This window comes from Corvus brachyrhynchos, unplaced genomic scaffold (assembly GCF_000691975.1).
Source record: "Corvus brachyrhynchos isolate BGI_N302 unplaced genomic scaffold, ASM69197v1 scaffold255, whole genome shotgun sequence".
NCBI classification, from domain to species: domain Eukaryota; kingdom Metazoa; phylum Chordata; class Aves; order Passeriformes; family Corvidae; genus Corvus; species Corvus brachyrhynchos.
This window is the reverse complement of record NW_008238358.1, coordinates 8,050,254-8,063,066: the sequence shown is the minus strand read 5'-3', so window position 1 is coordinate 8,063,066 and position 12,813 is coordinate 8,050,254. Positions and strand designations below refer to the sequence as shown.

Below are 12,813 nucleotides of genomic sequence, written 5' to 3'. Positions count from 1 at the left end.
ACCAATGCAGGGTGGTGAGAGCAATTTAAAGTAGGTTAATCATCTAGAGCTCATGCAAACCCTGTTAGCCTCTAGTCAGACTTTTCCCTAAGGTATCAATATAATTTGAATTTCAAAAAAGTGCTGAACAGAATATAGTTCTTTCTTTTTTGTTAAATAGGGACTTGGACCATAAAAAATCAACTTTACCTTTTCTAATTTTCTGTGTAATCATGATCTGAGCTAGTAGCTTAAAACTGAGTAATGTGACTATTTCCCATTAGCTCCAGAGAAGGCAGTGGTAAAGCTCCCACCAAGTTTTTTAGTCCTTAGTCCAAGATATTAAGTACTTGGAAATTCTCATGAAGCTAGATAATCTCTGCTAAATGAGAAAGGTTTTATGCTATGCTATGTTACACATCTATGCTCTCCATTCCATGGGGATACAAATCCATACTCCCATCAGTGAAGTCAATGTAGCTAATTTATACAACCTGGGCATGTGAATCACACACCAAAAAAATAGCTGAAACATGATTTCCCAATGTAATATTCATAGAAATGAAAAGCAAACCTAAGAGGAAAAACCCCATAATTCAACCTATGACTGTGTGTATAGAAAAGCAGCATTTGTTTTTATTATCTTGCTTTTTCATTCTAGATTTAAAAAATTCCACAACTCAGTTTTGCCTCTCACATTGTTAATAAAACGTGTTACCGTAGTACTGAGGAGCAGAAATGTAGTGACACTATATTAAATCTAATTGATTTTAGGCAGCCATCTGGGATATCCATAACAAGGAGAAATTACCTTAAAAATACCAAGCTCTTGCATTGTATTTGTAGGATGTGTCATTGTTCTCTCTGAACTCCCACTCCCCAAATTTAAAAATCTAAATTTTGCATTGCTGAGAACATTACAGCCATCACTTAGAAATGAAAAAGAGCCTATGTATTAAAAAAAATTATTTTAATTATTTGTTGGTTTAACATAATTGATTTTACTTCATTTTCATGACTTCGAAAATGACTGGGTTTGTAAATTTTGTAGTAGTAAAGAAGGTAACAAATTTTCATGAGTGACTAAGCTTCTTGAGCCAAAAAAATTGTCTTGTAACTTCTGTTCCTCAAAATCAAACAAAAAAAAAGACAAAAAACCCCTTAATAACAATTTAACAAGTCCCACTATTATACTACTATTGAAAGAAAATTGCTTTAAAAAAAGCTCGCCAATTAAGTTTCTCCATCAAAACAATTAAGTTTGGGTAGTAATTCAGAGAGCTTTTGATCTACTAAGCACTAACTACAGTGTCTTCCTAATGCAAGTCATGCATAAACCATTTACTTAGCTGTTGAAAGTTCTGAATATGAACCATAAAGGACTGGGCATTTTAACAGTATAAAAGAGATGCTACATAGGTAATTTTGTAGGTGTTGAAGGCAGTGTTAGAGATTTATCCTCCTTTTAGGAGGGTAGAGGGAAAGTAAGGAGAAACAATTCTGATAGGAAAACGCCTGAACAGCACAAAGATTAGAACATCACTTATACAAATGACAGTTACTTGCTTGACAGAATATTTTTTTAAATGCTTCTACTAGACTCAGATCAGTATTCAGCTCCTCAGCACATGTTTAGAATTTCGCTTATCTGCAGAGTCTTACCCTAATTTTTTCACAGGAATTTATTTGATTTTTTTTCTCCCTTTTAAAGCCAAGCTTCTTTAAATGTTACAGGCTACACTGTCTTAAATAAATCTTGATTTTATACTTCTGGTTTTGGAGATGATGTGGAGAAATACACATTTGCACATTGGCAGATTTGCAAAAATCTTTCCGTTTCATCCTAATATTATTTTTCTAGGCTGTTCTCTGATTGACTAAAAACTTATCAAACCCATATCCCTTTGACTCTTACTTCCAATTTAAAAGCTCGGTCATCTATAAGGCACTTTGGACTTCAAAGATGGTGAGTCAGACACTTAGCTATGGCATGTGTAACCTTGGAATTAATAATATTCTGTATATTAGATTGATATTTGCCCCATTTTCTAGAACAATGCAAGACCCAGACTGATAATGTTCTTCTGTTCATTGACCCTGCTTTTTTTGTTGTAGCTTAAGACATATACCTCCATATGACTCTTTTCACATCTGTAATTTAGAAAATATTAATTATTTTCCCTTTGTAAAAGGAAATATAATTGCCATATATTCTCAAGAGCCCAAAATTACTTCTTCAATCTGATTTTGTGCTTTCTTCAAATTACACTTTTTTCAAGAAGGAAAGGAAGAGAGAAAATCAAACAAGCTAATTTGGATTTTATGAATGAACCCGTAAACCCCAGATTCTCAGTACACAGATGAAAATTAATTGCTTATATCATATTTCTAAAAGTAGTATGGGAAGCATGCTCTTCTTTCTAGAAATGAAATCACCTGGGACCTGATACAAATTTTGGAAGAATGATACATTACACTAGATTTATTAATGTAATGTCATCGAAAAGTTGCATGTTGGAAATTCAAACCATAAAGTAAATCAAGACAACATTATGAAAGTTGACCAGAAACTAGTAATTATTTATTTTATTTTGACTGTTTAGGTACTTACTGCAGCTCTCTCATTCTTCCTCATAGGAGCTGGGAACCACAGAGTCTGGAATGTATTTCTTACCATTGCACAAATTTTGGAAGTGTCATGGTCTCCATTTTATTAAAGAGGGAAAAAAGCCCAGAAGCCATGAAAGGAATCTGAATTTCCCTGAGTCCTACTCACTAGCCTAACTCTGTTATATTCCAGACCTAATGGTTAGCCATGTCTTTGTCACCTTGTCACCAAACTCAGTTTGAAACTGTTCAGATCTACTTATGCGGTGCTGTTAGGGGACATGAAAACATTGTTTGTGATAACCAGTTATCTTCCAAATAAGGTGGAAGTTTTTTAGTTTTAGCGTGACCTGAATGGGTGTGTTTTTTAAAACAGTTCTGCTGTTTAAAGACAAATAATTGATCCAATTAGTCCCATGTGTCAATAGTCATCACAAAGAGCTTCTAGAGACAAGAATCTCTTAATTAAGTTAAATTAAACTAAATTAAATTAAACTTCTTGACATTTTTTGGTCTTCCAAAGACCAAAGACCCCAGAACAGTGTTTGGTGGTCTCTGAACTGTGCCTGAAAGTTTGGTCTGAGCTTTTGACTCTTCTGCCCATTGCAACTATTTGCTCTGTCCTATCCTGCACCATTATAAAATAATTGTAATTTACTACTCACAGCAATAAAGACCAGTTGCATTTAGGCCAGTGCCTCTGTCAGGAGAAGGACTGGAGGCAAGAGAACAGCAGAAGGAAAGAGTCTGAGACTATTCATGTGCTGCAGTCCTGACTCAAACCACATATGCCAAAGGGAAAGTGTCTAATTCAGTTTTATGGTCCCTTCTACTTTGATAATTCCGCAGCAAGCAACTTAGTGATCCCAATAAATCTGCTTTCAAACTCCTGCCTTGGCTGTGCTACTCACAGAAGGAGCAAGCAGAGAGAAGAAAGCACTGCTCTTCCCTGTCTTCACACTCTCCAAACTCTGCACCTCCAGTTCCTCTCTGGTAGCACTCACGATGGTATTCTTCTGCTAATCTCTTCCTGTGTAACACACTTCAAAACATGATTTGTCACATGCAGCCACGGAGAGGAGATACTTTGCATAAGGAGAATGAAATCAGACAGAGAGGTATCTTGAAAGTAAGTTTAGGACATAATGTGGAAGTTTGGATGGTGCATCACATAGGACATAGGGAGACCAAAGGAACCAGGTACGAGGGAGACTGAGGCTCATATGACCATTTCAAAGTTCACCCAGCTCAAAAGCATATACCAGCAGCAACTGGAAATACAGGCACAGTTAACTTCTCACCCTACTAATTCTCATTTTAAGCACTTGTTTATACATAGCACATTCAGCCTTCAGCTGCAGAGCTGTCTGAGATTTGTAATGTGAATGTTCATGCATGCATGAATATTTGAGCTTTAATTATTTTATCCAAAAAGGTTTGTTCTACTTTAATCACAATATAACTAGATTTCAAAATACATGTCTTTAGAAAGCACTGCGGGGGAAAATAGGTACCAAATAAAATCTTATTAATTGTATGCAAAATAAAAAAAACTATATAGAGGACCACAAGAGGGTAGGGAAAAAAGGGGAAAAAATCATATAATTATTTAAGGCACAGAGATTAACTATTTAGAATTCCTACCAGCAGACAATTAAATTAATAGCAGATACTCATAGTCTCAAATACTTGGTAATAATTAATATAAAATAATAAAAGACATTGCAAAATAAAAATTAATGAAGAAAAGTCATTTTTAAAAATGTAAGCATAATGAGCTAAAAATTAATGAATAAGACCCTCTAAATGTAATAGTAATTTTTAATCAGAGGCTGAAATATCAAATTATATAACTAAGATAGTTTTGCAGTTAGCAATTGATCTGATGGATATATGAAAAAAACATCAGGGCAAAAGAAAGTATAGCCTGTTGCATTACACTGTAATGAGCAGATTAATTAAATGAAGTAAGAACTGTATTAAAACCCATGTATAACAAGGAATTTCCCATCTCAGGCAGCCAACTAGTATGATCAGTTTTCATATCAAGGTACAGTATTTCTGGAGCACTGATTTTTCATCAGGATGGAATCCATAATGCTACAAGAGTGAAGAATCAGCCCTCTCTTTTATACAAAGGATTATAAAAGGAATAAAAAACCACGGAAATTTTAAGCAGATTTAATTGTTCAGTTGAGATAAAAGATGTTAAAAAGTACTAAAAGTAAAAACTACTTTTTTTTTTCAACTGACAAAGCACCAGATGTTATTTATTCTTTCACCCAGCAAATGGAGACCAGTTGTTTGGATGTCAGCTGTTGAAAAAATCTTTGTGTGAAAGTTAAAATGCTCACTGGAAAAGCACAGTTCAATTAAGCACAGTCTGCACAGATCACTCAGATCTGTCATGCTTTACTGACACACAGGAGTACTGTGATGATGTTACTGCCATGACTGATGGAAGGAATTCAGAAGATTTATGATACCCTTATTTGACATTGCCCTTCCCTCAGAAATTAATGACTACAGGACAGTGCTAGGGCATCAGAAGTAAATGAAACTGTAAGTTAAAAACAAGAACTGGAAAAAATACCTTTGAAAGCTTGTTTTTTCAATGTTTTGGGGAGGAATTAAGTAGGTCTATATCAAACTTCTAGTACACCCATATTATTTGGTTTGGGACAAGGATAGTGATTCCTTTTAAAGGACAACTAAATTACAGGGAGATTATATTACCTAGAGGAATCAGTAGATGACCAAGTTGACGCTAAACAAAAGTTAACCCATGTAAGAAATAGCATGCACACACCTTGCGCAGTAACGCCATTCAGAAATGAGGAGCTGTGAAACATCCCTGAGCAGTGCCCTCCTGTGTATTGCTAAGGACAAGGCATCAGGATCTCCCATCATCCAAGCTATAAAATGCATGGACCTGTTTCTGTTATTTAAGATGCTTAATATGGACCAGCTGGACAACCACAAAGGATGGGAAAATAATGTGTTGTCCCATGCTGAAACATGAGATCTTTACCAAGTCTTTGGACAAACTCAAGTATAAATTAACTGGTGTATATCTACATTCAGAAGCTTTTTGAATGCCTGCCTGGAAGATACAGATGTGTAAAAGTATTTTCATAAATTCTATCAGTGCCTCTAATGGAACCAATATTAATATTATATAAATATTAAGCTACCCAATACAACAAGAGCAGATCTAGTACAGAATTTTAAGAATTTGTGATAGCACAGGGAAGGTGTCATCTATAAAATGCAGCAAGTTTTCAGAGTAATTGCTGAAGAGCTCTATCAGATACACATTAAAAGTTATTTTAAGATTTCCCTGTAATTGAAACTTGTGTTATTAAGTTACATTAGAAAAATGTTGATTTTTCTCCTAGATGAGAATGGAGATGGTATAAATTAATCAGAATTACAAACAAGACTGTCAAAGACAAAGTCAAACTGGGCCAAAGAATCAGAAATTAGGAGTGCAAGAGATGAGCTTGAAACTAGGATAAGGGATAACTAAATGCTGGATAAAACATACACATCAACAACAATGGGACATTATCACAGTACTCCTAGAATCAATTAAAACTTTCACTTGTTTTTTTTTCCTGAAGTTTTTTTTCCCCTTGATCTGGTCTGAAGGGAATTTTTTTTCATACCTTTGAGAAAAGTATTTTCTACAAGGGAGATAGTCTGCCTTTTCTGGTTCATATGGTAAAAGATGCCGTGGTCCTTGGAGCTTTCAGCCCCACTGTCAGTACTGTACATGCACAGGGATCCTTCCCCAGTGAACTCAAGACTCCAGACCCCAACATGATTTACTCTGCTTCACAGCATGGCATGGGCAAACACTAGCCAGTAGTCTGAACCCCCTGCATCTCTGAAAATGGAGATTTCCAGATGGCAAGCTGATCTGACTTGATTACTGAAACAGTGTTGTAGATACCAAAGGAACTAGAGCAGATGGAGTGACACCCCTATCTGATTATTTTTGAGCAATAGGAAAGGTAGTTCAGGTATGGATGAGCACTGCAGCTCATTATCATTTCAACCAAGCCATTTTTATGTAAAGGTTTTAAAACAGAACCAAGTTACCATGGAAACTGATTGAAGCAAAGACTTACTGTAAATTCTTTTCTAGACAATGATAACAGGACTGACAGGTGGGCTGTAAAAGGAAAATGAGTGCAATACAGAGTAAGGCATATTGATCTGTTTCCCCTTCCTATAAGTGTTGTCCCTTGTAGCTCTGCTTTATCTCTACTTTTTCTACAGTGATATATTGAAAATATTTTAAAAGAAGCTCCCACCTAAATGAACCTTTTATTTTGTCATAATCATATTTGCAAGGGGATGTACATGCTCTAGAGAAAAGAGCTAAAGGGCAGAGCACTCCACTTATTTTCCCAAATTATTCTGTCTTACCACAGCCATCAGGGAGAGAGAGCCATCACTCAGGAAATGCATTTGCATAAAGTGCCCTTTCCCGCCAGTGTTTATATTTTGGTCTTGAAATATGCTCTAGGTACGTTTGCATCCTAGCACAGTGCTCCCCTTGTACACTATGAAAGAAGGTAACAAAAAAGAAAAGAAAAAAGTGGTTTTGCCTAAGAAATACCCCTTTTCCCTTTCCTATAAATTTAAAAGTATACTTATTTTCTGCGATCCTATTAAAAAATAATTATTTGTCTGTGTAAGTATCTTCCTTAGCCTGATGTATGATGGTAAGAATAACAGAGATGAGAGTACACAGCCCCCAAAACACAGTGTCAGAGTTTTAAGAAGGGAAATTGGCAGAATGAACAGCAGAGCTTGTACCTTTTCCACTTGGAATAGTTAGCTGTCAGCACTGGAGAAGATTTCAGCATATGAATATGCAATATTTTTTTTTTTTTTAATTCTGTGCTGGGTGTTTCTACCTGCTGTGCTTAATTTCAGAATTGCGTGTTATTGTTAGAGAAAAATAATCTCTTTTGCAATGTAATTTTCTACCAAAAGGAGGCAAGAGAAGGGGGAGATTCTTGAATTTGTCCTGATACTTTTCTAGCCCAAAGTTTCGTCTTGGTTCTACCTCCCACCTGGACCTGCACTTGTACATGCCCTCCTGACACAACCCATAAAGCAATTTTCTTCCAAATTCTAAGACGTTTGTTGTCATCAGCAGACATGTTTGGTCCCAGTACACTAGAACCACAACAGATAGTCACCTTTCCAGCATGTTTGCCTTACAGCTAGAAGTAACAGCAGCAGCTGCTTTTGTTGTCAGAAGTAAATATACTTCTCACCTTCAGCCTCTGCCTTCCTCAGCACTGTGGGGGTGGGGACATGACAGATGGTTCCTGCTAAGCAATCACATATAAAATGGTATTTGGTGTATGGCATAAATTTCCAGGCAAATAAGAATGCTTTTTATTTAATATCATCCCTGTAAAAAGCTGGATACTTAATAAAATGTGGCATGCTCTAAGGAAACACATCTTACATGTTCAAGTGTATGAAGATGACACTAGTGGCAGAATTCTGTGATAAATGATGCACAAGCCAACTCTTACTTGTCATAAGTGAATTTTGATGACTGTGTTTATTATATGTAAAGCTTTTTGGTAACAAGACAAAGGGGAACATGAATCCTAATTCTGCTCTTTTTAAGCTAATTACATCTTTTTATTCTGTCCACTGTACAATATTGGGTGTCTCTGAGCCACAGAAAGCTGACAGACCAAGCTCAGTTGTGCAGATGTTTGTGCAGTCCTTGAGACTGGACACTCAAGGACTCTTTGCATTAAAGGTGGAACCATTTAAAGGAAGCCATTTTAAGTATTTCTATGTTTTTTGTCTTCATTCTGACACAAATCCTACTGGAATAGGGTCAAAAAATACAGCTGTTGTCCTTCTCAAGCAAATAAATTTTCCATGAATGTAAAAGTTATTTCAAAGTATGTTTTTAATTCTAGAAATATTGTCCCAATAGTCAACAGTTTAATATAATTAAAATTCCTTGGCACTATTGTACATTCCCAAACTTTAATTATTTTTCATATCTGGTTGTATGACAAAAATGTGTTGTTTCAAATAATCATTACCAGATTCCACATACAGGTGTTTATCTTGGACTTAATTAAGGAAGACAGAGGCTTAGAAATAAGAATGTTGTTAATAGTTAAGGTCATAACACAGGACAGTACAATTTTAATTTACAAATTCTCACCTAAAGGCATGATTATACAAAAGAAAAGGTGGGGGAAAGATGCATAAAAGATGGAGGAGGGATTGTTAGGAACTGGAAAAAGGCAAGATATAAGTTCTGTGGAAAAAAAAGCCCAACACAACAAAAAGAAACAAAAAGCCCCACCAATCAATTAAACATCTGTTTAATAAAAAACCCCAAACCCCCAAAACCAAAACAAAACACACCACCAAAAAAACAGCAAAGAGTGATAAACCAGGAAAGGGAACAGACAAACCTAAAAACCGCAATTCACAAAATTTACAATCTAAGGATAATTCTTCCAAGCCTGATCAGAAGTCTGTGAGAATCACTGATCTTTGCAGCGGTGTCTCAGATAGGCACCTTGTTGTAAACTTCAAGACCAGACCTAAAAGAAAAGAGATCAGTGCTGCAAGTAAACTAGTCTGTGACACCTCTAAGCATGAGTGGTCACTCTTAAGGTGTTGTCTGGGCTTCCAAAGGACTAGCCAAACACTAGTATTTTACATTTCTCATAAGCCTACATTTTGTGTTGTAAGACACCCGTTATTTCTACATGTTTGTGTTGATACATTGTGTGCAGAAAATAATGTATATAAATAGGTTCTGTGCATGGATTTAAGGGGTTAGCAATATAAAATTATGGCAGTATTCACATCTGCAAACTTACTACTCCAGTACTTGACCCCAAGTCTCTAATTGTTCTATCTCTGTTTTTATGGAAGATAGAAAGAAAAGTAATGAAACAAGCAGTCTGTCATCTACCCATGTGTAACTCATGGATTTTTGTCAATGCAGGTTTTTCAATATAGAGTCCACACTGGTTTCATACATGATGAGGAGACAGACACACAGTGGAGAACGGCAGTAGATACGACGCAGATAAGCAAGAAAGAAAAAGTAAGGACAAAAAGAAAGAGCTGTTTCTAAAAATATCAGGTAAGGAGTTCAGGTGATTCTGTATAAAGTGTAAAATGTACACAGAATTGTGCCAAATAGTTTAACTTGCCTTTCCTAGTATTTCTGAGAATTCCTTCTATATATGTCAAGGACATATGTGCTCACACAATACATATACCCTACTAACCCCAACTCACACAGTGAATTTACTTTTTGAGCAAAATTGCTGTTACCCTCAGTGCAAATATTTATTATACTGGTATCCTCCATTTCTTTTAATAAAATGCATTTCCTGTATTTCGTTTTATTTCTTTTAAATGAAACACGGTACTAATTGCTACAGGAAGCCATGTGAGTAGTGTTTTGACAGAGGAGTAAAAGTGAATTGTGCTACGTGTGCTACTGTGCCTTCTCCACAAGCCTAAGTTCTCAAACCTGCCCTGCCCTTGAACTGATCTCTTGCAGCATTACAGAAAAGCACCATCTGTTATCACCCACCCCTCTCTTCCTACAGGTGACAGGTGGAAAGTTTAGTTACAGCTTGGGCACACTTATATGTCCTAAGCATGACCAGAGAGGAGTAGAAATAGATTTACCAAAGACCGCATCTGGATGAACAGGGAAGAACAATACATGCTTTCCTCTTCTGCTTTCCTGCTTTGGAGCAAAGTTGCTGTACCCCTTCTAGTGTCACAATGGGAGCACTAAACATGGTGGAGACTGTATAATCTCTATTCCCTAAAACAAGATGGGAAACTAAGATAGCTGCATGTTACCTGATGGAACTCAACACAGAATTCTGTTTCACAACAGAAACATCCTATTAACTTTTTAGAGATACTTACTTTTAGAATAGACTAAAATTATATTTTTGCTGCAAGCAGAAGATAGAAAGAAAATCATAGCTAAACATTGCATATCTATTTACTTAATCCTTACTTCTCCCTTCCACTCACAAAGCCAGAGCTAACCTAAGATGCTGGTATAGCAACACACATGAAGTATTAAGAAATGGTTACTTACAGGTTTTTGCATTCTTAAGTAACACCATCAGCTTTTCACACTCATTTAGTATATCCACAAAACAGAAATTCCTTTAGATTTTGTCACTGTAGAAGTACTTTAACTCATCTACAAAATCTGTACTTACGCTTATATTTAATTTTCATAGAACAACATCTAATGCTCCCAGACAGCATGTTTCAGAAGACTGACTCCAAACCTATGGAAATCCACTAATGAAAAAACACATTCTATGAATTCCCAAGAGCCCTAAAGACATTAAAGCAAACAAAAATCCTCAGCCAAGCCTAACAAAGTATCTAAAACTCATTTTTACTGTTAACATATTAATTATGTGTTGCACAATTCGTGGTAATGCAAGACTGTGTTCATGATAACTTTTTGCAGTTTTGTAGGACTGCCATGCCTTGAGACATTCTGCCAATTCCTGGTGTGTTGTTGATTGATAGCTGCTGCATGCTTGCAGAGTATCAGCAAGGATGCCTCTAATGGGAGAAGCAGCATCATACGGCTCGAGTTTCTCTAGGACATGCAATATTCATCAGTTACAAACCTGGGAATGTCATACTCTAAAAGCTGCGTGATAAAAGACACTGCATGGTGTTACAGCTGATTCCATTTGCCATATGGTATTTTATTATTTTGTATTACCTTGGGGAGGGCACTAAAAGTGGAAGAACAGAACACACTCAAGGCATATAGAAAAATGAGGGCAAATTGCATAGTTCTTAATTATATCAATAAGGTCTGAAACTGAAATGGAGATGAAACTAAATAAAGAGTTGAAAGTGTGATAAACTACTTTGCAGCTACTGAAAAGTAATAAACTCTATCAGGAATATTTAAACAGGAAGAAATTGCCTGATGATATGTAGAAGCCTACAGACAACCTTAAAGCAGGTTTGACTTAAAAGTCAGCAAATGCTATGTGCAATGCTACACATATTCCCAAAATATGATTTTGCATCAAAGATGATTTTACATGGGTAGGCTGGAGAAAACTTTTCATCAATAATTTCTAAATGAGATTCCATTATTAAAACAATAAAGTGGGAGAGTATTTGCTGAAAACAGTTAAAGTAAAACAATAATAATTAATTGTGCCCATTTGATAGCAGGTAAATGATCTGTCCCTATGGCCTAAGAAATTTCAAAACAAACAACAACTCCAAATTTAAAAAGGCTTTCTCTTTACAATATATCAGAATTCAGAAGCAGAATTGTCTGACTGAAACAAAATCCAACCAAGGTCAGATCATTCTTTGGGAGCTATTATTCAGTCACCACTGAAATTTTAAATGAGAAATTTTGTGATACCAAATAACAGAAACATACAGGCCTGCTGGTTTTAGGAGTAGTTTGGCTCTAAACGCCATAGTCCATTGGATGAGACATTTTAAGATCTGTTACAAGAACAGAATATTTTCAAATTAGTCATGATAATTGTGCAATACTTCAGATGACATCTTCAAATCCATCATCTATTCAAGTGTTCAGTTTGAGCAGCCAAGAAGTAGAATGCTCCCTTTAGCCAGACCTTTAGCAGGATTAAATCAGATAAATTCTAGTAACTCCAAATATTTCCTATTTAGGGTTATGCATTGTGCTTTCCTGTTAGTTTTTACTGATTATTAGGAAGATTTTTTTTTTTTTTTGGTAAGTCTTTTAAGTGTCTCAATGTCATTTTAAGATAACAGAAGCTCACAGTAAAGTGATTAGAGGATCATTGTCCCTTGCTAGCTTATACTCACTACCAGAACACTCTGGGTGCAGTTTACCAGTCTCAAGATTGCCACTGGACTGGCTTACATCTGTAAATACTTGCTGCCCAGTGATGGTAGGAGGGGCCATGCTGAAATTGTGCAAATTACTGCATCCATTTTCATTTCTCAGCTAATGATAACACCAACTTGACACATTCTCCACTATCTTATCAAAATCTATGAAGTTTTCACATATTTCAGTGTGTGTGCCATTCATGCTTCTGTTCCAGCCATAAAAAAGGCTGATGGCAAAAATGACTGATGACATTAAATGAGGGTTATTATTCAGTGAGAGATAAGAAAGGAAGGGAGGGAGGAAGAGAG

The 12,813-nt window shown here is 35.9% G+C and overlaps 1 protein-coding gene across 10 annotated transcripts in view; it reads left to right on the top strand.

Moving 5' to 3' along the window:
* Nucleotides 1-12,813, top strand: part of B3GALT1 (beta-1,3-galactosyltransferase 1) — a 112,846-nt gene that overhangs the window by 3,046 nt on the left and 96,987 nt on the right. For all 10 annotated transcript variants that reach the window (XM_017735703.1, XM_017735693.1, XM_017735701.1 and 7 more), the window contains exon 2: nucleotides 9,602-9,742. The gene's annotated coding sequence lies outside the window, so the exon portion shown is untranslated. The remainder of the gene's footprint in view (nucleotides 1-9,601; nucleotides 9,743-12,813) is intronic.